Source organism: Mirounga leonina, unplaced genomic scaffold (assembly GCF_011800145.1).
Source record: "Mirounga leonina isolate KUSES-001 unplaced genomic scaffold, KU_Mleo_1.0 Mir_53, whole genome shotgun sequence".
NCBI classification, from domain to species: domain Eukaryota; kingdom Metazoa; phylum Chordata; class Mammalia; order Carnivora; family Phocidae; genus Mirounga; species Mirounga leonina.
In genome coordinates this window covers 57,570,489-57,593,860 of record NW_023270807.1, presented here as the reverse complement: position 1 = coordinate 57,593,860, position 23,372 = coordinate 57,570,489, and the positions used below count along the sequence as shown (strand labels likewise).

Sequence of the window (23,372 nt, the reverse complement as noted above, 5' to 3'; positions counted from 1 at the left end):
TTGACAGAGAGAGAGACAGCGAGAGAGAGAACACAAGCAGGGGGAGTGGGAGAGGGAGAAGCAGGCTCCCCGCCAAGCAGGGAGCCCGATGCAGAGCTCGATCCCAGGACCCTGGATCATGACCTGAGCCAAAGGCAGACGCTTAATGACTGAGCCACCCAGGCTCCCCTTATAAGTTAGACATTTTAATTATACTGACTTAAGTGGTCTCTAAAAGCAATCATCTTTTCAATAAAGAATAAATAGATTTTACCATCTGTAATTCTGTAATTCTATGATGACATTTTGTATACAGCCCATATTTAGAAATGAAGTTAAACCAAACCCTCATAAGGATCCTATGATATAGGTACTGTTGTAATCACCATTATATAAATGATAAAACTGGGTAACAAGAAGTAACTTGTCCAATGTCATTCAACTAGTGTTTAAGGTCATTGAGTTAGGAATTGAACACAGACTTTGCAGCTCCAGGTTTCACACTCCTAAGAACTATATAACCTACAGCATATCAATTGTTTTTCTATGATCCAAATAATATTTTAGAGAAGGCGTATGGTAACTCATAATTTATTTATAAATTGCATTAGGCAGAGTAAATTAAAAAATACAGCCATTAAAACAAGCCTAAGAAAACCATAAGTATTTGGAATTATGAGTTTTATATGCAGATTAAAGTCATAAAACCTTTAACCTTCCTTTATAGAATGCCTCATTGACCACCCTTTCTCAGAAGAGTTACAAAGAAGATTGATATATGATAAAATCATTATGAAAATTAGGGGATTTATTTTAATTTTCCAATGAATAAGCAAACATGAACTAGAGAGTAATAAGACCAAATATTTATTAAGCACTCAAGAGAGTCTGAGTACAGTTCTTGCATGGCTGAGAATCTCTTTCCCGGTTAAAATAATTTCTGTACATAGACTTCCTTCCTCTATAACATATATTTACTTAACATGAGACATATGAAACTAAGACATATGAAACATGAGACATATGAAGCTAAAACTAAGCTATTGTGTGATTGAACTGACATTTTAAAGGTTTGGGATTTTTTGCTTTTGTTTTTGTTTTTACTAAAATCAATACCATCTTAAGATAAAACCAAATATAAACTCTAAAAGTAAGATTTAAAATGTTAATGACCAAGAACATAACAATAATAAGCAATGCTGTGTTTTGGATCATTAGGAATTAGACAATAATAATCTCCTGTGTATGCTCTGAGTCCAAATCTATGAGGCCAGGAAAAATAAAGGGCAAAATCCCTGCCACTAAGAGCATAAAGTCTGGCTTGGAACAGGAAAGGGGTCCACAAGAAACAAGTGCACACTGACAAAAGAGGGTATGTTTTGTTATTTATTTATGCCTCCCAACCCACTAAAAAGAGAGAGAGAGTTCTGGTCAACTTTAAATAGAAGGATGTAATCCAGCCATACATTATGTGGTACAAAAATAAAAGTCTAACAGAGGCGATGTGTAGCAGGAAGGTAAGTCCTTACTTTATCCTTACAAGATGAGAGTATTTCAATAAGCAGAAAGAAGGGAGGAGTCCACATTTAATTCCAGAGAAGCAGCATAAACATAAGCTTGGGGACAGGCAGCATTATATTGTGATTATCTTCTCAACATCCATTCTTGTAACCATGTGGGTTACAAGATAATGGCTCCAGCTCCAGCAATGAACTGGGCCTCAGGCAATTAAGGTAAATCCATTCTTCTTTCCATAGTGACTGGTCCAAATTGTCCCGGTGTAAGTCGATCAGTAAATGGTGCCCACTGGGTTCCATGGTTCAAGAGAGGACTCTTAATTTTGTTGTGGAAAGGGATGGTTTCTCTCACATTGGTCAGAATTAAGCTTGGGTTTCTGGTTATCATGGGTATTCTTGAGTATTAAAACATAAAAATTATGATTCTTCATAATGATGAGAAATAGAGATGCTTTCTACTAAAGAAATATTGTCAGCATGTAATACCACTGATATGTTATTCTAGTCACATCCTTAAAATGTGACATCTATAAAGAAGAGTTTGTTTTGATAACATATCAACAATGAAAAAAGTACAGAAGCGATTTGCAAAATATTTCCACTGTGTATAATGTCCAATCTACTTGACTTCAATGATTATCACTTCATTAATAGTGAAACATTTTTTAAATCTATCTCACAGAGATATTTTGAGAGTCAGGGTTTATAAAAGAAGTATGTTGTGATGCACAAGTTTTAAGAAGAATATAAGCATAATTGCACTAAAATGAAAATCACTGCTAAGACAGTTAATGGCCAAATTTATATTTCTTTTCAATAAATAAGTTTTATTAATGTGTCCTAGTTCCTAAAATACCCAGGATACTAGTCATAAAGCTTCTTTAATCAATCAGAGTTTCTCTGAATCATTTTCTTGTCCTGCATAGTTGAAACATTTGGAATAGCATAACATAAACAAAATAAAAAAAAATAGAGTAACTTTATGTAACTCCTATTTCTAATAAGGAAAAGTACAATGAAACTAATCCACATTTCTTTGAAGTCAGTTATAATATTATTTCAAACACCTAAATTTCTTATTTTTTCCTCTTGATATCTATAGTTCTTTCATTTCTTGTAGTCAGTGATTTTTAACTGGAATTTGAGTCACTTAACTGTCCTCTTTTTATCCCCATCCTAGTTTCCAAATCTCTCTAGTTTCATCATTTCACTTCCAGTCAGCGCAATATATAAATACACAAAATCAATACTCAATTTGATAGATATAGGACTAATTTTAACAAACTTTATCTCAATCAAACCTTATTCCAAATGTGATCCGTATTTAAATGTCCTATACTACTTAGTGTCTAAAGTTCTTTGCATTTCATTCTCAATACCTCTCTCTCTTCACACTGTCAATGATAGCTTGTCTACTTTTCTTATGATTTTTGATTGGGAAATGTATGCCACCGAATAAACAGCAACAATTGATTTTTTTTCACCTCCATTACATCTTTCAAAATGTTTTTAATGTAGGGAAATGACTTCATACCTACTGAAAAGAATAATAATTAACACTTATAGACCAACAATTCTGGTTTATTAGATCTCCATAATATGCTTAGTTTTTGAACAGATTTTAAAAGAGAAAATTTTACAAGTCAATAATATTTTGTTGTTTTCTAAACTCCTAAAATAATCCCTTTTACAAAAACATGAAATCTAAAACTTTATGAGAAACAGAAATTCCATCTTTTTTGAAAGGTATTTGTATAACTTTTTGCTGAAATGCTCAAAATATTACCCAATAGTTTGTTAATAAAGCCAAACCAAGTTTATCTGGACTCACTGCATTGAGGGAGAGCACCTCCTTAACAGTGTCTTAGAAGAATAATGTCAGAAATGAGATATTTTTAAGACTTTGAAGTTTGAGCTCAGGTGATTAAAGGTGGGTCTTTCTAGGCAGGTAACTTACCAGGATTCAATAAAAATTTGTGATTATAATAGTTTAAGATTGGTAGACATAGCAAAGCAAGTGTCTTGAAGCAAGTATTGGAAAGTAAATTCCTGTTTCATAAGTAAGCAGTATGCCCAGGTGAGCAGATTTTTGTCTGCAATAAATTGATCTAGGAAATGCCTAAAGTAATCGGTGAAGTTATTTATTGGTTTATGGCATTATTTCTCCCAGGCAAAATTTTCTTGAACAAGCAACTAAGGCAGGTTGACATAGTTGGTCTAAAATCTAAGTTCTGGTGAAACAGATGGTCTCAATACTCGGCCTTCCCTTTTGATCATTCTTCAGCCTGATATAGAGTATAGATGGTTGTCATAAGGGGAAATGATTAAACAGATGTTTGTAGAGTCATCATTACACATCAGAGTTCTGTTAGTGGTCATGTCAACCTTTACATAAATCAGGTTTTCTTATTTTTGTTGTTGTTGAACTATCATTTGATGGAACAGTGCCTATGAAAGGCATTTAAAATTCTAGAGGTTACACATTTGAACATTGAAACACAGTCAAGTACTAAGAATACTATGATTAGATTATATAGTCCACATCTAAGCCAAAAACCAAAGGTGGTCTAATTAACTTAAGAGAACAGACTGCATCCACAATAAAGCCTACAAACTAGATATAGGCATATTACCTAAATTACCTAATCTCATAATTTCCTTTATTTGTTTCTTGGACCCTCTTAGTAATAATAAAATTCTCAGAAATATCTGTTGGATTGTAAATACAATATTGTTTCCCTAAAGTGGTACATGTAATACCTCTGAAGTCTGGTTACATCTAGGTCTTTTTACTTTGTGAACAGAGAAGGAGTTCTATGGATTTCTCGACATTATCTAACTCCCTCACAGAGTGATATAAAGAGGCTAAGGACAGAAGAAAAACATCCATACTTTCCCTTGAATTCAGATCTCTACAGAAATCTGTTTTTTTCCTCCTTCTTGAAACAAGCTACATAATAATCTCTTTCTCTGAGTGTAAAACAGTAGACCCAAATGTAGAATGAGTGATATCAGAGACTACTGAGTACTCTGAAACAGGCATCAATTTACTAAGATAACAAGTACCTGTCCAATTTATTGATAGTAGTCAGTAGGCTTTTGTGTTGCAAATTTGATACCTGTGGTAGGGGGCAACCCAATGACAAGTTCTTAGGCAAAATACCCGTATGTGGATGCCTAGTCTTATTGTATAGTTTTGTACTCTTTGAGGGTATTTAGGTACTAGGTGGGAGAATATATAGTAACGATGCCATGAAATAGATGAAATGTTATATCTTATAGGGGATTCCAAAAATTTCCTACATAGTAAACCTTGTTTGTAAGGTGTGTAACATGAGACAGGTATTCAATAAATTCCACAGGTTCATTTTCTGAGTCTTACCTCTGTGAAAGTTCAGTTATATAGAGGTGTTCTCTTATGAGTGATGTCTGGGTGTTGCAGAAACTTGCCTTCCTACCCTCCTAGGTATGACATAATAGGGTGTTTTAGTTTTTGATTATCTGCCTGACTTGCTGTCTTACACACAAACACACACAAAATAAATAAACAGCAAAAACAAAACCAAAAACCACACATTAATAATTTAGGCAAATGACTGACGAAACCAAATGTTTTATTGTAAAGGACTAGAACTAAAAGGAGTTAGCTGACACTCAGAAAAGTGGTTGGAAGCCCAGCAATTGGTTCAATTTTATGTTTTACCCAAATCCAAATCACGAACAAGTTGTATCCAGGTGTTGGACTTATTCTCAGGAGTGAATAAGAATACAGAAAGTGGAGTGCCTGGGTGGCACAGTTGGCTGAGTGGCCAACTCCTGGTTTCAACTGAGGGTGGTGAGGTCGAGCCCCATATGGGGCTCCATGCTCAGCACGGAGTCTGCTTAAGACTCTCTGCCCCTCCGCCTGCCCTCTCTCTAAATCCCTCTCTCTCTAAATCAATCAATCAATCAATCTTAAAAAAAAAAAGAGGAATACAGAAAGCACACGGTTTAAAGAATGACAATTTGTTTCTAAGCTCAAGTTTTGCAAAATTTTATAACAGTCCCAACAAAATGAGTACTTCTATCACTGGAGATTTGGAAACATAAAATCAAGAAATGTGTTTGCTATTGTCAGAACCATAGCTGCCCAGAAAGGAAATGTTTTGATCTGCTCTAAGAATAAGCCAGCAATGACCAGGATGACATATTCAAAACCCATATGATGAAGGATGTTAGTAGACTTATTGTGGTAACCATTTCAAAATATATACAAATATTGAATCATTATGTTGTACATCTGAAACTAATGTTATGTTTCAATTATATCTCAATTAAAATAAAACACAGAAGGAGGTAGTTATATGACCTCCTTTAAAAATGTTCCCAGGGACTTTGAGGCTTGGGCTTTTGTCCATGTCCCTTCTATGTAGACATGTACCAGAGATACCCTTAGTAAACTTAGTAAAAATATCCCCACCAATGTTGATTGACTGTAGTGGTCAATTTGTCTTTATTGTGGTAAGTAGTTTCAAGTGAAATTTTTGGCAAGATTCTAGTTAAAATCCTCTGGTGTTACCAAGTATCCACTCTGAAGTATCAGAGATAATATTCGTGCAATTTACAACTGCAGTTTCTCTGATAACTCTTCAGATTCTGGAGCCAATCACTGGCATTCTATAATACCTTCTTCAACCTCTCAAAAGAGTTGGCTTCTAGGACTATCCTGATGGCCAGGACCTTAGTAAGGCCTACCTGCTATATTCATTATCTAGGCACATCCTTTGGCTTTCATGCTATCTGTTTTTGCATGGTTTCAACACTTATGATAGGCATCACTTTAGGAAGTACAAGATCATTTAGGAGTCATTTAATCTGTTAACCATTTTAACTGGGCTAATGACTGGGGTCAAAAACCTTTATTGTTACCAATTCACACTCATTAGGATCGTGATTATCAAAAAATATGAAAAATAACAAATGTTAGTAAGGATGTGAACAAATCAGAACAGTGGTGCTTTCCTGGTAGGAATGTAAAATGATGCAGCCACTGTAGAAAATAGTTTATGTTGTATTAATATGTTTACATTAATATGTTATATGATACTATATGAGATAAGCCGTCCAGACACAAAAGGAAAAATATCGTAATGATTCCATATATATATATAATATATATATAATAAAAATTCATAGAGACCAAAAATAGAATAGAGGTTACTAGGGCTAGGGTGAGACAATGAGGAGTTATTGTTTCATGAGAAAATAGTTTCTATTTGGGATAATAAAAAAGTTCTGGAAATAGATCATGGTGATGGTTTCACAACACTGTGCATACACTTATTGCCACTGAAGGGTATATTTAAAAAGGGTTAAAGTGGTAAATTTTTTGATATATGTATAGAATGTTTGAGTCTCCCCCTAAATTTAAATGCTGAAATCTTAACCTTTAATGTGATGGCATTATGAGGTTGGGGCCTTTAGAAACAGATTAATGCTCTTATAAAAGAGACACCATAGAGTTCTTTGCTTCTTCTGCCTGTGAAAACATAATGAGAAGGTGGAAGTCTATAAACCAAGAAGCAGGTCCTCATTAGACACTGAATCTTCTGGCACCTTTACCTGAGAATTCCCAGATTCTAAAACCATGAGAAATAAATGTTGTTTAAGCCACCTAGCCTATGGTATTTTTTTATAGCTTCCCAAATGGACTAAGATATGTGTGTGATTGTGTGTGTGTGTGGTGTGTGTGCTCGCACACATATATGTGTAGTATAACCATAATTTTAAAAATCTCCAGTTTTTCTAAAGCATTTCACAATCATGGATTACTCCAATGGCCTACCTGGTATGAGTATATATATTAACTCTTATCTCTTGCCAATTTACAAGTTCTGGAAAGTACACAAAATTATACCACCTGGGCTAAATTTACTTCTGATAACAGGTTATAGTCTCTTTTTTTAAAGATTCATTTATTTATTTTAGAGAGAGAGAGAGCACACACTAGTGGGGGGGGGAGGGGAAAAAGGAGAGGGACAAGCAGATTCCTCACTGAGTGTGGAGCCCAATGCAGGGCTCAATCTCAGGACCCTGAGATCATGACCTGAGCTGAAGACAGATGCTTAACTAACTGAGCCACCCTGGCACCCCACGATAACAGGTTATATTCTAAGAGTTAATTGAAATCTGTCATGGCATGCCTTACCTAAAATTTTCCAGTTTCAGAATTAAGAGATGGCCAATCAATAAATGATACTAAATCAGGATTTCTAGGGATGTTTATAATAAATCTGTTCAAGGCATAGTCAATTCTTGAACAGAAGGTAGACAGCCATGGGATTCCCTTCCTTTGAGTAATAAGAAAAGATTAGTAGGATTTAAAATAATCTAATGATGGATACAATGTGTGAAGGGGAAAGTGATAAAATTTCATAGGAATTAAGCCTGCTTGCTGAAAATTTTATCTATTCTCAGTAAGTGACAAAGATAACGAAGCATGAGACACCATCAAGTTAAAGAACATCCTAAAACCAAGTCAGTAAAAGCCTCCACTTGTTTGGGTGCTGCTGCTTAGACAAGGAAATTATGGGTCTAGGGAAAGGTGGAAATAAGCAATTGGTCTCTGATAATTCTCATGGGTTTGCATTAGAACACTAAGGGATAATCCAGGGCATTCATGTACAAATAGGTAGAAAGATTTATAATTAGGAAGACATAGAGAGCATGGGGATTTTGAAGAGTTTATTTTAAGTCATAAAATGGCTGTTAATATTTAGATTCTCAGGAAAGAGTTTCAGTTACCAAGGACTAAGTAAGTCATATAGAGATGTGATGATTTTTTTAAAAGGTGGAAACCCACTGCTTGCAGTAACCAGTGAAAACCAGAACCCTCTTAGTTATCTCTTAATAATCTGTCTAGGAAAATTTTGAGTGGCTTGTAATATATCAAAAATAAAAATTATGTTCTTCAGAATAGAGAGCCTGGAAATAAACCCATAGTTATATGGTCAATTAGTCTTCCACAAAGAAGACAAGAATATGCAATGGGAAAGACAGCCTCTTCGACAAACAGTATCGGGAAAACTGGACAGCTACATGCAAAAGAATGAAACTGGGCCACTTTCTTACACCATATGCAAAAATAAACCCAAAATATTTTAAGGACCTAAATGTGAGACCTGAAACCATACAACCCTAGAAGAGAGCACAGGCAGTAATTTCTCTGACATTGGCATAGAAATATTTTTCTACATATGTCACCTGAGGCAAGGAAAACAAAAGCAAAAATAAACTATTGGGACTACATCAAAATAAAAAGCTTCTGTGCAGCAAAGGAAACAAACAACAAAACTAAAAGACAACCTACTGAATGGGAAAAGGTATTTGCAAATGACATATCCAATAAGGGGATAGTATTCAAAATATATAAAGAACTTACAGAACTCAACACCAAAAAACCCTACAAATAATCCAATTTAAAAAATGGGCAGAAGACATGAACAGACATTTCTCCAAAGAAGACATGCAGATAGCCAACAGACATGAAAAGATACTCAACATCACTCATCATCAGAGAAATACAAATCAAAACCACAATAAAATATCACCTCACACCTCTCAGAATGGCTGAAATAAAAAACACAAGGAACAGCAAGTGTTGGTGAGGATGTGGAGAAAAAGGAATACTTGTGCACTGTTGGTGGGAATGCAAACTGGTACAGCCACTGTGGAAAACAGTATGCACTTTCTTCAAAAAGTTAAAAATAGAACTACCATATGATCCAGTAATTCCACTACTGGATATTTACCCAAAGAACATGAAAACACTAATTTGAAAAGACATATGCACCCCTATGTTTATTGCAGCATTCTTTACAATTACTAAATTATGGAAGCTACCCAAGTGTCCATCCATAGATGAATGGATAAGGAAGATGTATATATAATGGAATAATACTCAGTCATAAAAAAGAATGAAATCTTGCCATTAGCAACAATATGGATGGATCCAGAGAGTATAATGCTAAATGAAATAAGTTAGTCAGAGAAAGACAAATACCATATGATTTCACTTATATGCGGAATTTAAGAAACAAAAAAAACGAACAAAGAAAAAAAGAAACAAAAAAAAGAGAGACTTTTAACTTATGGAGAACAATCTGATTGTTACCAGAGGGGAGGTAAGTGGGTGGATGGGTAAAATAGGTGAAGGGGATTAAGAGTACACTTAACACAACAAGCACAGAGTGATGTATAGAATTGTTGAACCACTATATTGTACACCTAAAACGAATATAACATTGTATGTTGACTATACTGGAATTAAATATACAATGGAATATTAGCCATAAAAAAAGAATGAAATTTTGCCATTTAACAATGACATGGAGGGAGCTAGAGAGTATTATGCTAAGCGAAATAAGTCAGAGAAAGACAAACACCATATGATTTTACTCATGTATAATTTAAGAAACAAAACAAATGAGCAAAGGGAAAAAAAGAGAGAGAGAAAGGCAAACCAAGAAATAGACTATTAACTGTAGAGCACAAACTGATGGTTACCAGAGGGGAGGTGGGTGGGGGGATGGGTTAAATAGCTGATAGGGATTAAGGAGTGTATTTGTTGTGATTAGCACCAGGTGTTATACAGAAGTGTTGAATCACTATATATTGCACACCTGGAACTAATATTACACTGTATATTAACTAAGTGGAATTTATATAAAAGCTTTTAAAAAATTGGGACTCCTGGGGGCTCAGTCTGTTAAACGTCTGCCTTTGGCTCAGGTCATGATCCCAGGCTCCTTGCTCAGCAGGGAGCCTGCTTCTCCCTCTGCCTGCCGCTCCCCCTGCTCGTGCTCTCTCTCTCTCTCTGATAAATAAATAAAATCTTTAAAAAAAAACCTTTTAAAAAATGAAAAATTAAATTAAATTTAAAAATAAAAATTATGTTTTAGATAATGCACTCTGCTCTGAGAAAATTGTATTTTTTTCTTTGGACATGATAGAAGTTTTAAAAACTCGGGGCGCCTGGGTGGCTCAGTCATTAAGCCTCTGCCTTTGGCTCAGGTCATGATCCCAGGATCCTGGAATTGAGCCCCACATCGGGCTCTCTGCTCTGCAGGAAGCCTGCTTCTCCCTCTCCCACTCCCCCTGCTTGTGTTCCCTCTCTCGCTGTGTCTCTCTCTCTCAAATAAATAGATAAAATCTTTAAAAAATAAAATAAAATAAAAATAAAAACTAAAATAGTAAGGGGGCGCCTGGTGACTCAGTCGGTTAAGCACCTGCCTTCAGCTCAGGTCGTCATCCCAGGGTCCTGGGATCCAGCCCCGCATCGGGCTCCCTGCTCAGTGGGGAGTCTGCTTCTCTCTCTCCCTCTGCCTGCCGCTCTGCCTACTTGTGCTGTCAAATAAATAAATAAATAAAATCTTAAAAAAATAGTAAGTAAAAATAGGAGTACATTTTCAAGCTCACCTCATCTTGAGAACATAGCAAAATATCACCTACACATTGTATGAAAAAATTCAGAATCTTGAAATTTCTAGTTAAAAACCTGTGGAAAATAAAAGAGGTCCTCAGTAAATCCCCAAGGCAGAACTGCCCAGTAAATTGCTGAACTTCCCTGGATGGTGGGGGGAGCGCTACCAGGTATTGACGATGTTGATCTAAAGGAGCATTAAAGAAAGCAGAATACGTGATTATAATGTTAGTATTGAAGATAAAGTAGTGTTGGGATTTGGTACCCCAGGGAAGCAGAGTGCAAATATGACTCATTTCTTTGGGCTTAAGGTCCTGAACAAATCTATATCCTCACTCACTGTTGGTTTTTTTTTTTTTTTTTTTTTTTGACTAGGAGAATTGGAGTGTCACAGGGACGAGTATAAGGTATGACTAATCTTCTTTGTCTATTTGGCTTTTGATTATTATATTGACTTGAGGTATTTCTTAGCTTCTGATTGTAGATGATATTATGAAAGTTTAAGATCAATCTGAACCTCGATGAGTTCATCCCCCAGAATTCTCACAATATCAGCAGAATTTTTTGTCCACAAAGAACTTGGTAATCTTCTACTTGTGGTAATCTTCTACCTGGGCTTGATTTAGACAAAAAAATACTGGAGAACCAAAGTTCAGTTTAGCTAGGAAGCTGTGATCTGATTATCAATAAGGACATCCTAAGAGATTTGAAGAAATATACCATTGGGAGAACTTTTAATTTAGCAATTCCACAGCTTATCTAAATCCTTCTGGTTTCCTGTGTAATTCAGAGTCTTCTTAAGCAATCCTTATGGTCTTCCCCATCTTCCTTTTTCATCCAATTTTTGTACATAGAATTCCTCTTAAGATATGAACCAACCGATATTGATCCTGGAGCCTGGGTTTTATGTTCTAAGAACTATCTTAAATTCCTCTGTAAATGTCTGTTTATCTTATCTAAGCTTCTAAAAGTCTTTGGCAATGGCTTTCAGCTTAGACCAGTCTTGATATGACTTGCAGCTTAAAATCAACCATAAAAAGCTTACCTTTTTAAAACAGGGCTTTAACTTTATAAGACAGCTGAATTTCATGCGTTTCTGGATACCCAGAAGAAACAAAGGAGGAGTAGAGGCAGAAAGCAATGAGAGGCAAAAGATAAACAAGAGGAATAATAAAATAACAGCCATTAGGTTCAAGTTGTGATTAGGAATATATATATATATATATTTTTTTAAAGATTTTATTTGACAGAGAGAGACACAGCGAGAGAGGGAACACAAGCAGGGGGAGTGGGAGAGAGAGAAGCAGGCTTCCAGCGGAGCAGGGAGCCTGATGCGGGGTTCGATCCCAGGACCCTGGGATCATGACCTGAGCCAAAGGCAGATGCTTAACAACTGAGCCACCCAGGCGCCCCTAGGAATATATTTTTAAAAAGATAGGTATAAGTTTTTCACATTTTTTGTCTAAGCAATCTTTTTAAGAAGCAAGTTGGAATTGGAATTTCTTTTAGAAGTTTCCTCATAACAATAAAATCAATGCGGGGCGCCTGGGTGGCTCAGATGGTTAAGCATCTGCCTTCTGCTCAGGTCATGATGCCAGGGTCTTGGGATCGAGTCCCGCATTGGGCTCTCTGCTCCTTGGGAGCCTGCTTTTTCCTCTGCCTCTCTCTCTCTCTGTCTCTCATGAATAAATAAATAAAATCTTTAAAAAATAAAAAAAATAAAATAAAATCAATGCAAAAGTTGGATATATGGGATTTTGCTCCCCTTCCCTTACAGCATGCTTCTCAAATGAACAATTTCATGTCAAAGTTCCTCAAGGTGGCACTATAAATTATCCTTGGTGAAATTACGAAGGATAGTCACTTGAATTAAAGTGTAAAGAAATGTTAGAGACAGAAGATCTGACCAAGATGGTACACAGACTTAGTTTTAGAGTGAGATAAACCTATGAAATTCTAGCAACAATTCATCTAAATAAAGCATGTGATGCTCCTTGTGTCTTCGGTCCTCAAATGATTGGCTTGCACCTTCCACATCACACAGCTTTTCCATCAGAGTCAGTCAAGTACACAGACTTGAAAATCTGTGACAGCAGATAGAAGTTCTGGAGAGGAGATATCTCCCATAATCATGTTCTCATGGGAAAAATAAGTCAAGACTTGCCTTAGTTTTATAAGATTTCCACTGATAAGTAACATAAGGTAACGTTTGTCTAAATGAAACTAGCCTGAGTAAAAATTTCTACAGTCCTTAGCCCTTGGGGGGAACTTGAGAAATAGGCTTATTGGAGCCTATGTCCTTTCTCTTTCCCCTTATGACTCTCTCTCTCTGTATGTCTCTCTCTTTTTGTGTGTATGTGTCTTTCTCTGTCTGTCTCTGTCTCTGTCTCTCTTTCACTCTCTCTCTCATACACACACACAGACAAAGACAAATAGAGTTGTTAGCAACAAAGCAGATTTTCAGCAAGGATAAAAGCTTTCAAATCTTATCAGATAATAAAGACATCCATTAAAAAAATTCTATTTCCTGGAAGAGAATATAAACTTGGCATTTCTTATGACACGAAAAAAAAAAATTGGAGCAAGATTTACCCTTTTCCCATCACAGTCAGAGACCACTGAGCTCAAGGGACATCAGTGCTGTTTCTGGGTTTGAGGGTCTTAGCCACAGTGGTAAGATGGGGTCTCAGTTAAATTTCAGTGAAACCTCCAAGATCTATCTTAACCAATATGGTAGAATCTAGCCACAGATGGATATTTATATTTAAGTTTAAAGTAATTGATATTAAATAGAATTAAAAATTAGTTCCTTAGTCATGCTTAGCCACATTTCAAGTGCACATGTAGCTAGTGACTACCATATTGGATATTTCTATCATTGTATGAAGCTCTACAGCAAATCACTTTGCTTACTTAGCTTAAGGGATATACACAGAAGAAATTAACAAAGAAAATAAGTACAAATGTGATTCATTAATGAGATAGTATAGTCCAACCTTAGAATTATAAGAATCAAAGATAAAATCAAAGTTACCTAGAACATTTTTAAAGATTTATTTATTTATTTTAGAGAGAGACTGTGGGGGGAGGTAGAGAGGGAGAAAGAATTTCAAGCAGACTCTGTGCTGAGCACTGAGCCCAATGCAGGGCTTGACCTCACAACCCTGAAATCACAACCTGAGCCCAAACCAAGAGTTGGATGCTTAATTGACTGCACTGTCCAGGCGCCCCTAGAAATGTTTTTTAAGTGCCTGAAACCTGAAAGGACTTAAAATGCCTTCAAGTAAAAATGAAAAGCAAGTAGCCATTTTAAGATATAGCCTAGCGAAAGGCTTAAGTATCCAGGAAGAATTCTCTATGCTTCAAAAGCTTTTCCAAAAGAAAAACAATACTATAACCTGAGTCAAAATTAGGATATTATCAGATTGCTCAATTATAATAAACCAAATTATAAACCATGCAGTTGTATTTTCAGAATTATCAAACCAGTGTTCTTATTCTGACCATTTCTGTGAATGTATTTGTATGAAAAAATATATCATGTAATTGCATTTGTGCATTTTCTACACAAAGGGCCCATAGCTTTCATCAGATAAAATCACATACCATTACCCTTTTCTTATACTTTTTGATGAATACACATATGTGCCATCTTTGTGAAAATATCGAAGTGCCATCTTTCCTGGGCTGACAAATGAGCATGCAACTCAACCTAAACCAACCAGTTTTCCTCTCTCCCATCTCTCCTCCTTCACCTTTCTCTCTCTCCTCCTCCCTCTCTTTCTCTTTCACTCTCTTCCCTCCCTCCCCCTTTTAAAATGTAAGTAAAGTGATACAAAGGCATCAAATACTAGTATATTAATGAGGCTCTTCAAAAGATGCTGCTAAGAGAATGAAAATAAAAGCTACAAACTGGGAAAACACTTGCAAATCACCTATTTGATAAAGGATTTGTATCCAGAATATATGAAGAACTCTAAAAATTTAATAATAAAAAAGCAACCCATTTTTTCCATTGGGCAAACATATAAAAATATAGCCAAAGAAGTACAAAATACGATTACAATAAAATAATATTTTCATCTATCAAAATGACATATTACTTGTTCCATAGCAAGAAAACATGAGGACAAGCACTTATACTTTTGTAGTAATATAAACTGGTAAAATTTTCTGGAAGGAGATTTTGATGTTATTTATTCTAGAGCTTAAATATGTTCATATTTTTGACCCATATATTCCCTTTTGTATAGATAAACCAAGGAAATCATTATACATGTAGTCAAAGACATATATTTGAAAATATTCTTTGTAGCTTTTTTTAAGATAGCGAAGAATGGAAATAAACTAAAGGTACAACAATAGGGAAAAAATCGTATAAAATATAGTACAGGGATATAATGAATTTGGCAGCCACAAAGAATATTGTCTAACATGAGAAAATACTTGTTTTCATGTTAAGTAAAAAAAAAAAAAATATATATATATATATATACACACACATTATATATATAATATATACATACACACACATCACATATATGTTTAGGGTATTAATATACTCTACCTCAGCATAGAAAACCATCAGAACTAAAATGTAGAAAATGTTACCTCTTGTTATTTACAAAACATAGGATTCTGGACAATGTTTTTAGATTATGGATTTTTGTCTCCTTCATACTTTATTCTGTAATGTTTTCTACAATAAACATGTATTTCCTGTATATGGAAAAACACATTTCATTTGTTTTGGGTAGTAGAACCATCATCCAAGTTGGTGGCTTTCAGTCACTGATTCATCACAGAGGACAACAAGATTGAAATATAGATCCTACTTTGTATTAATCTTTTCAAAATACAGATTAAGAATACTAAACTCCATCAGCATGTTCTTCAAGAAAACTAAATGAAGTGACTCGATTTCTAAAGTTTTATGTGAAAACATTTTTAAGGTTGAGTTTGGGAGTTGAGGGCAGGCAGGCAGAATGAATCAAATAATCTTTTCTTTGGCCCTGGAGGATGGATGAAAAAGTATGTATATGGCTCAGCAATGGGTTGACTAATAGATTTTTACCAGAAAAAAATAGACCTTGTTTTGTTCAATCTTCACCTTTCACAGATGGAGATCTAAGAATTTACTATCTCCATGTTTAAAAAAAATCTATTAATTCCAGCTCATTACTATTTTCTATCCCTGGATTCAAAATACCTACCACTACTCAGGATTTCATTAAAACATGGGACACCAGATAGCTTTCCTATTTGTTGTGATAAAAACACAAATAAGAATCAGGGGCAACCTGCAGAATAAATAATGGTCACATATGTGGCCCGAAATACAATGGAATGAGCCTCTACTGGTTGCATTGCTAGAAAACAGCTCCCTTCCAAACTATGCCTAAGTGAGCTCTGATCATCTTCCAGGTGCTACCTGCTAGTGCTCTCGTGTCCTGTCAGCAGTTTCTTCCTCACACCAGCAGTGCTACTTTGATACTGATGACCCTCCTAAGGTTACCTTACCGTTGATCACAACTGTCCTCATCCAGTGGTGGCCTTTGCTACCACTGTTCGGCTTCAGAGAAAAACTCTGCTCATTCATTATCTACTTTATCATAAACATTGGTCAGGTACTTCTTTTTAATCCTCCCTACCACACCGTCAAACCCATAGTTACATGGGAAATTGACATTTGTAACATGTCTTTATTGAAAGATCAGGGATAACACAAAGGTAATATAAGGGAACCTACAACTACCATATCCATCATTTGAGTGAATCCAACAAAAGTAGGATCAAGGGGTTTTCACCACAGAAGAGGCAAGGAAGGAGCTGTTACAACACAATTCTATTCCCCCTGCACCACTCTATACTCTAATGAGCAGATAAGACATGCTCTTTCCAAATGTCCAGAGTCTTACTCTTTCTTGGACATCCATCTCCTCCTCAATAATTAATATAAGTCTTAACAATTCCTTAATCTGAGATAGGAATACTTTTCCCATGACTGACTTCTACTACCTTGGCTCACTTTGAGAGTCACCATTTCTGCATTGTTAGAGTATTTACATTTGCAACACTGGAGTATAGGTATTATATTACAAGTTCTTCTCTTACACTGATTTCATTTATCTAAATTCCGTCACCACAGCTAGATGGCTAAAATTCCAAAGACAGGAACTAGTATTTCTTTTTCATTCTCTATAATATTTTGCACAATACTGGACACAGAGTAGGCTTTTAATACTCAAAGATTTGAGTGAGTTTGACTTATTTGACTAGGATAATTTGAGATTTGAGATATGAAGGCAATGGTCTTCTTCAAATGTTTATTCTCTTTTCTTTGGTAATGTAATGTAAATGCCTTAGCCCTAAATACAAGAGTGAACATAAATCATTCTAAACACTATCAGGAAATAAGAAGGAATGGAATCTAGGGTTAGAGAAGAAATAACTAAGTATCCACATGATTAGTTATTTGACTTCTGCAATCCTGTGTAATTTTCTTCTTTAGGTAGCTTGCTTAAGCTTTTACTGACAAAGAGTCTTTTGAAAAATCATTCCATTTTAATATCAGTTCAAGAAAATGCATGGATCACTAGTATCCTAAGCACATTCACCTGCTGACTAGGGACTATCTTAAAAAACAACAAATCTAACATTCATTCACCAGAACAAGGACAAATAAAATAGAAAAACTGTTCACCTCCAGACACAGGCAATTAGTTTTAAGTATGTCTAGATGCATGCTGCCACAAGAAATAAATGCACTGAATAGTAACTACGAGAAAGGATAAATTACAAAAGACGTCAAGGTATAAGTAAATATCCCAACAGAAGGCACTTGAAAATAAACCCTCACTATTATTATTGGAGGGTTCAAAATATAAAGATCTATTAAATTTTATTTTTGAACTTTCATAATTGTCCCCATGGTAACAGTCCAGGACAATTTAGATGGAAAATTTAAATTAAGACTTACAGGTTGGACAGAAATAACGAATGTCCATAAAGTCCTAACCCAATTGAGCAGTTGAATTCTAGAATTCTTTTTTTCTTTTTCTTTTTTTTTTTAATAGTAATAAGCCTTCTGTCATGATCAGTAGACCGAGTAATCTGAAGATAATCAGATAATATTTTAAGGACGTGAATATAGAAACACAAAAAATATTCTGAAGATCATGTTTTTCTTTCTCCAGGATAGCTGACAGTTCTTTTATTTTTTTAAGATTTTATTTATTTGACAGAGAGAGAGTGAGAGAGCACAAGCAGGGGGAGCAGCAGAGGGAGAGGGAGAAGCAGGCCCCCCGAGCAGGGAGCCCGATGCGGAGCTCGATCCCAGGATCCTGGGATCACGACCCGAGCCAAAGGCAGACGTTTAACCGACTGAGCCACCCAGGCGCCCCTAGCAGACACTTCTTTATAAATAAAAAGTCTTTATTTTATTATCATAAGAGTAATAGTTGCACAAAGAAACAAAAATTTTGACAATATAGAAGGGCTTAAAATTAAAAACAATTTTTGTTCCTGCCTCCCACTCCCAGGTCGACTCCTCACAGACAACAATTATTTTGTACCATTTCTGGCTTTACTTTTTCTAGAAGTTATCTTTGCTATAACAAAGACTGCCTGGATTCTAGGTTATCTTCTAAAGGTTATCTTCTAGAGGTTATCTATATAAGCATATAGCAATGTGCTTATGCCTTTACACCTCCATTTCTTTTATCAACTGTTCTCTCTTCCAGAAAAGATGAGCTCACTCCCTCTACACCTTCCCTTCCCCATTCATTTTTATTACCTTATTTTTTGTAGGTTTACTTGAAAATTTGAAGTAATTGCCTGAAACATCTCATTCTTTATTTACATTTCCTAACTCCTAACTATAAAATATGAAAAAATACCTAGTACTTCTTTCTGTACCTCATTCTATTTCACCTTCCTCCTTCCACCTCTCAACCTTAGTCAGATGTACCGTTATTGTATTGTCAAGTTTTATTGAATTTGCATTTTATTCTCTAACAGTTATTAGTTCTTTCATTCTTTGTCTATATGTTGATTCTGAAAACTGAAAACAGATAGAAAGCATGTACATTATCATTCATTACAGAATCATTTTGTATGATTGGATTTAGAGAAAGAGAAATATAACCTATATATTTCAACCTTGTGAATAAAATATTCCAAGAATATGGATCAAATGAATTCTCAGTGTTTACTTGGCTGCTTCTCAAAGCCTTTGGCTAGGAGGAAACTTTAAAGAAATAATGAAGATATATTTTCCTTTTTTTTTTTTTCAAAAAAGGTGAAATATTTCAGGTTGAAAAGTGCTAAAAAGAAGAAACAAAGGAAAAATCTACACTGAAACATACTGGAGTAACACTATTTAATATCAAAGATGAAGAGAGCATTTGTAAAAGCTTAAAAAGAGGAAGAACAGGTAATATATAAAGGAATAAAAATTAAACTGACTTCAGATTTTTCAGTAGCAACACTGGATGCAATAAGATGATGAAGAAATGTCTCTAAAATGTTAAAGAGCAAGTACTTAGAATCTAGAATTTTCTATGTAGCTACTAAAATGTGAAGACATAATAAAATATTCTCGGATATATAAGACCTCAGAAGCTTTGCTGCAATAGAATTTTCCTTCAATTTTCAATTCTTACCACAAAGGCTAACACAAGGTAGACACTCAATAAATACACAATAAAGAAAGGAAGGAAGAGTGGGAGGGAGGGAGAAAGGGAAGTGAGAAAGGAAGAAAGAAAGCCCAATGTAAACGCAGTAATCAGTTTCATGAAAACACAGAACACTTTCATATATGGTTGAATAGTATTTTCTACATAAAGACCTACATTAAAAACAACTTTGGACACTTAAATAAAAGAAGAGGCAAATTAAAAAAAAAGTGGCAAGAGAAATATGGAGTAAAGGTGATAAAATATTTTGGCAAAGCTTATTGTTGCCTTTTTAAACACTGCTGAAACTAATCATTCAGCCTTAAAAAAAAAAAAAAAAACTACTATCTATAACATAAATGAACCTTGAAGACATCAGCTGAGTGAAAAAAGTCATAGAAAGACAAATCTGCATGATTCCACTTTTGAGGTATCTAGAGTAGTTAAACTCCTAGAAAGTAGAATGGTAGTTGAGGGGACGGGGGAGGCCTGGGGAAGAGAAAAAGGGAGTTGTTTAATGGGACTGGAGTTTCAGTTAGTTCTGAAAGATGAAACAAATAATACATTATGTGTTTTAAAAAAAAAGAAGAAGATAGCAGGAAGGGAAAAATGAAGGGGGGGAAATCGGAGGGGGAGACGAACATGAGAGACTATGGACTCTGAGAAACAAACTGAGGGTTCTAGAGGGGAGGGGGGTGGGAGGATGGGTTAGCCTGGTGGTGGGTATTGAGGAGGGCACATTCTGCATGGAGCACTGGATGTTATACGCAAACAATGAATCATGGAATACTGTATCTAAAACTAATGATGTAATGTATGGGGATTAACATAACATAATAATAATAAAAAAAAGAACATTCCAGGCAAAGTATTCTGGCAAGAACAACAACAACAACAAAAAACAAAAAAACAACAACATACTGGTGGCTTCTAAGGGTTAAGAGTAGAAAGGAAATTTGATGAGAAAGGGACAACATGAGGGAGCTTTTGGGGAGGATTGAACTATTCTGTATCTTGATTGCGGTAGTGGTTTCATGACTCTGCTTTTGTCAGGATTTATAGAACTGTACACCAAAAAGAGTGAATTTTACTGTATATAAATTAATAAATGTTCAAAAACTTAAAAAAAACTAATGATGTAATGTATGGTGATTAACATCACATAATAAAATTTAAAAAGTGTTCTAGAGGTCTACTGTAAAACACTGTGCATATAGTTAACACTACCACACTGTATACTTAAAAATGGTTAAGAAATAAAGTTTGTGTTATGTATTTTTTTACCACAATGAAAAATTAGCTGAAACCAGAGCTTTTATATCTGCATTTAACTAGCAACACAGAATAGCTGCCTTTCAAGTCCTCCTTAGGAAACACATGGTGATTATCAGTGTCTTGTTTTTGTTTTTTAAAATAACTAGCACTTTTTCTCCTATCTTCTTCTGAGTATGGTTTCCTTTTTCCTTACTATTCTGACTTGTGTGACCCTGAGCTGAAACTAAGCCAATCAGGCTCCCTTTCTCAGTGTTATGGACCAAATTGTGTCCCTCCCAGGTTCATATTTTGAAGCCCAAACTCCCAGTACCTCAGAATGTGATTATATTTGGAAATAGGGTCTTTAAAAAATAATTAAGTTAAAGTGAGCCTGTAGGGCTGGGATCCTAATCCAATGTAACTGGTATTCTTATAGGAGGGATGTGCATACCCAGAGAAAAGGTCATGTGAGAACACAGCAAAAAGGTGGCCATCTTCAAGCCAAGGAGAGAGGCCTCAGGAAAAACCAAACCTGTCGACAACTTGATCTTAGACTGCTAGCCTCCAGAACATTGAGAATATATATTACTTTTTGCTTAAGCCACACAGCCTATAGTATTTTGCTATGAAAGCCCTAGCAAACTAATACGGTCATTGTGAACAAAGCCAACAAATGTAGTTGGTGTGATAGAGCAGTTGATTTCTGGGTATTCGTGGGGTGGGAAGACAGACAATATATACATATAAAACTCAGTGTCAAGAAGCAGTCAGTCCTATGAGGAAAACTACATGAGTAAGGGAATATAGTAATGGAGGATGAGGAGCTATTTTAAGGTAGTTTGGAAAGTAAATATTGAGAAATATATTCATTATGTGATTTTCTACAAAGTCTCAAAAGAAAAAAAAATTCTCTTTAATATCAGCAAGAATTTTATGTGCCTATGAGCAATTGGTTCATTTTCACCATGTTAAAACCATGACACTTGTAACTATTCACATTACCCATATAACATTTGTGATTTACACTTGTCAACAGGAGAGAAAAGACTGGTTACCAACAAAGTAAAGACAACTGGACAGACAGCTGACAATCTTAACAACAACAATGGAAGACAGAAAAGAGGGAAAATATTTTTTTAAATAATGAGAGAAAAGACAATTACAAGATTGTTTAAAATCATATTTTAAATTTAATCCCTCTGGTCCTAAAAGCAAGTGTGTCCCTGTTATGGAGATGGATGTATTAGGTTACTGACATTGAACGTATGAATCAGGATAATAGCTAATAAAAATACCATTTGTGGTACACCCATAATACACAAATAATCTCTAATCCTCAAAACAATCCTAATAGTAGGCATTATTATCTCTACTTTATAAAACAGAACCAAAGATTCAGAAAGGTAAATTATGTAAAATCATACAACTAATCAAAAGCAGAGTTAAGACTCGGATCTACTATTACATTTCAAAGCCATTATTCTATATAATATACCACTGGCCTCTCCTAATTCTTGATCTAAATTTCTGTTCATCAAGCAAACTTTGTATTATAACTACAAAGAATAATTACAAAGAATAATTATAATTATTCTGGGTGCCTGGGTGGCTTAGTTGGTTGGGCGACTGCCTTCAGCTCAGGTCATGATCCTGGAGTCCCTGGATTGAGTCCCGCATCGGGCTCCCTGCTCGGCGGGGAGTCTGCTTCTCCCTCTGACCCTCCCCCCTCTCATGTGCTTGCTCTCTCTCATTCTCTCTCTCTCAAATAAATAAATAAAATCTTAAAAAAAAAAAAGAATAATTATAATTATTCTTATATAAATTTCCTCTTTATGGAGCAAAATTGCACACTGATTTTTTTTTTTAGTTTTTTAATTCTTTTATTGTTATGTTAATCACCATACATTACATTGTTAGTTTTTGATGCAGTGTTCCATGATTCATTGTAAGTGCATAACACCCAGTGCTCCATGCAGAACGTGCCCTCCTTAACACCCGTCACCAGGCTAACCCATCCCCCCACCCCCCTCCCCTCTAGAACCCTCAGTTTGTTTCTCAGAGTCCATCATCTCTCATGGTTCGTCTCCCCCTCCGATTTCCCCCCCTTCATTCTTCCCCTCCTGCTATCTTCTTCTTTTTTTTTTTCTTAACATATATTGCATTATTTGTTTCAGAGGTACAGATCTGAGATTCAACAGTCTTGCACAATTCACAGCACTTACCAGAGCACATACCCTCCCCAGTGTCTATCACCCAGTCACCCCATCCCTCCCACCCCACCCCCGACTCCAGCAACCCTCAGTTTGTTTCCTGAGATTAAGAATTCCTCATATCAGTGAGGTCATATGATACATGTCTTTCTCTTTTGACATATTTTTTCATAAAGTTCATGTAAGAAATATATTTGGAATATTAGAGAGTTTATGTAAATTTTATTTACACACATCTTTAGAAGCATGTCTATGATCAGAAAATTAAATGTATTCA

At 35.3% G+C, this 23,372-nt stretch overlaps 1 long non-coding RNA gene across 1 annotated transcript in view; it reads right to left on the bottom strand.

Annotated features, from left to right (window-relative positions):
- Positions 1 to 4,024: 4,024 nt before the first annotated feature.
- The window catches only part of LOC118001489, a 59,455-nt gene continuing 40,107 nt past the window's right edge, over positions 4,025 to 23,372 (bottom strand). Inside the window, exon 3 of the long non-coding RNA XR_004676709.1 lies at positions 4,025 to 4,958. This is a non-coding gene — a long non-coding RNA (uncharacterized LOC118001489). The remainder of the gene's footprint in view (positions 4,959 to 23,372) is intronic.